Genomic DNA, 2,440 nt, shown 5'->3' with positions numbered 1-2,440 from the left:
GAGAAGCTGCCCACACAAGGGCGGCCATCCGTCTACCCACTCCTTCCTCCAAAGGTCTCCTCTCTGGGACCCCGAGGATCCAAGAGTCACCAGGATTCCAGGACCTCCAGGATGTGTGGAGACACTTTCAGCTGCTCTTCCCTCCTTTAAGTCAGACTCGGACCCTTCGGCTCCCGTTCCTCAGCCTTGCTACTCCTGCCTGTACTAAGGGCTCATTTCGGTACCACGGTGGGGGGTGTGTGCATGTGGGTTCCAAGCACTGCGCTGTTGCTGACTCAGTATCCATGTGTTCTAGACATCAGATAATTTTCCCTCCCTCTTCACCTCCCCACCCAAATCAGTGCATCAAGGGACAGCAGAAAGTTCTAGGCATGGAAAGCCTTTTAAGCAGCAGCATCTATTTGGGGGTGCACACAGGCATCAATAAGGCCTGGCGTTTGGACTTGGCTTTTTCCTGTTTTGCTGGGTGACCTCAGGCAGCTCACCAATGTGCTTGGCGAGTTGGTTTTTATGTTGGACCACTCAGTACAATAACAGTGACTAGAAGTGATGGAGTGGCTTGTGGCTTAAAGGAGGTGACTATCACCTAGGCCAGCCACTCAGATTCAAGACACAGGATTGGTTACTGCAACTATAAATGCCGTTAAAATATAACGACTTGAAAGTGACAATGTGCGATGTAAGTGCAATCTTATGTAGTGTAAGGTTAGTTCACATAGTGATAATGTTAAAATATACCACAAGTCAATAAATAAGATTATATTGCCTTTTATTTTTATTTTTTAAATTTTTTTGAGATGGGGTCTCACTCTCTCACCCACGCTGGAGTGCAGTGGTACGATCTCGACTCGATGCAACCTCTGCCTCCTGGGCTCAAGTGATCCTCTCATCTCAGCCTCCCAAGTAGCTGGGACTATAGGCGTGCACCACCATGCCAGGCTAATTTTTGCATTTTGGTGGAGACAGCGTTTCACCATGTTGCCCAGGCTGGTCTTGAGCTCCTGGACTCAAGGAATCTGCCCACCTCAGCCTCCCAAAGTGCTGGGATTACAGGCATGGGCCACCATGTCCAGCCTCTGATTACATTGCCTTTTATAAGCTGCTTTTGGATCAGATGAACGCATCTGTGGCTTCCGTGAAAGAATATATTGCATTTAAAAATCACAGTTACGGCTGGGCATGGTGGCTCACGCCTGTAATCCCAGCACTTTGGGAGGCCGAGGCGGGTGGATCATGAGGTCAGGAGATCAAGACCATCCTGGCTAACATGGTGAAACCCCATCTCTACTAAAATACAAAAAAAAAAAAAAAAAAAAAAAATTAGCCAGGCATGATGGCGGGTACCTGTAGTCCCAGCTACTCGGGAGGCTGAGGCAGGAGAATGGCGTGAGCCTGGGAGGCGGAGGTTGCAGTGAGCCGAGATGGCGCCACTGCACTCCAGCCTGGGTGACTGAGCGAGACCCCATCTCAAAAAAAAGAAAAAAAATCACAGTTACAGTGATTTGCTAGATTTTACCTCCAGTGAGGTGGGACCCCAGAGGGTGCCCATCTGTGCAGAAGAGAGACAGGGTGTCACTGAGGGCTGACTGGGTCCCTGCTGGCTGCGGAGGACAGGTGGAAGGGTGGAAGCGGGTCCAAGGAGAGGGGGCCTGGGGCTTGGTGGGGGTGGACCAGGAGGAGGCAGGTGCTGGACAGTACACAAAGGTGAACTGCTGGGACTCTCTGCCCGCATAGCTGCCGGGGACAATGAGACAGGAGCTCAGGAGGACACTGCGGTTTATTGTTCAGTGCCTGAGATCATGGCGATGCTCAATTCCTTTGTGGTTTAAAAATCAACTCCTGCCCAAGCCCCACTCCAGGCAGACGTAGTTCTCCCGTGCTTGTCCCTCCATCCTCCATGTCACCCTCTCCTAGTCACTGCAACCGTGATCAATCCCTGCTTGTCAACTCAAACCTCAGTTTCTCCTGGAAGCTTTACTGCCCCTTCCCCGGGGGTGCCCTGCCTCGTGCCCTCCTCCGCCACCTGTGACCCTCCCCCATACTTGGGGTATGTGGTCCGTGCTGGCACTTCTCACTCCCTGGTTTCATCTACTCGGCTGGACTGGCAGCTGCTCACTGGCAGTCTGTGTAAGCAGCTTCCCCTGGAGCCCATCTCCAAGGTGTGATGGGACTCTCGCCCCCTGGAGGTGTGCAGCAGGCAGTCCTGGCGAACAGCCCTGAGTCCAAGCAGACATGGATGGTAGTAGGATTTTCCGGAACAGTGTCCCCTCTATTAGTCTTCCCAGCATGTGCCTCGGGTCCACACAATCTCAACCTGCTCATTACACCCACACTAAAGATTACAAAGGGAGCTCCTGCCCTGTTTTCTTTACCTTCTGTTTTATTTTTGAGACAGGGCCCCACTGTGTTGCCCAGGCTGGTCTTGAACTCCTGGACTCAA

This window comes from Chlorocebus sabaeus, chromosome 12 (assembly GCF_047675955.1).
Source record: "Chlorocebus sabaeus isolate Y175 chromosome 12, mChlSab1.0.hap1, whole genome shotgun sequence".
NCBI lineage: Eukaryota > Metazoa > Chordata > Mammalia > Primates > Cercopithecidae > Chlorocebus > Chlorocebus sabaeus.
The sequence above is the reverse complement of the archived record's forward strand: the minus strand, read 5'-3'. Positions refer to the sequence as shown.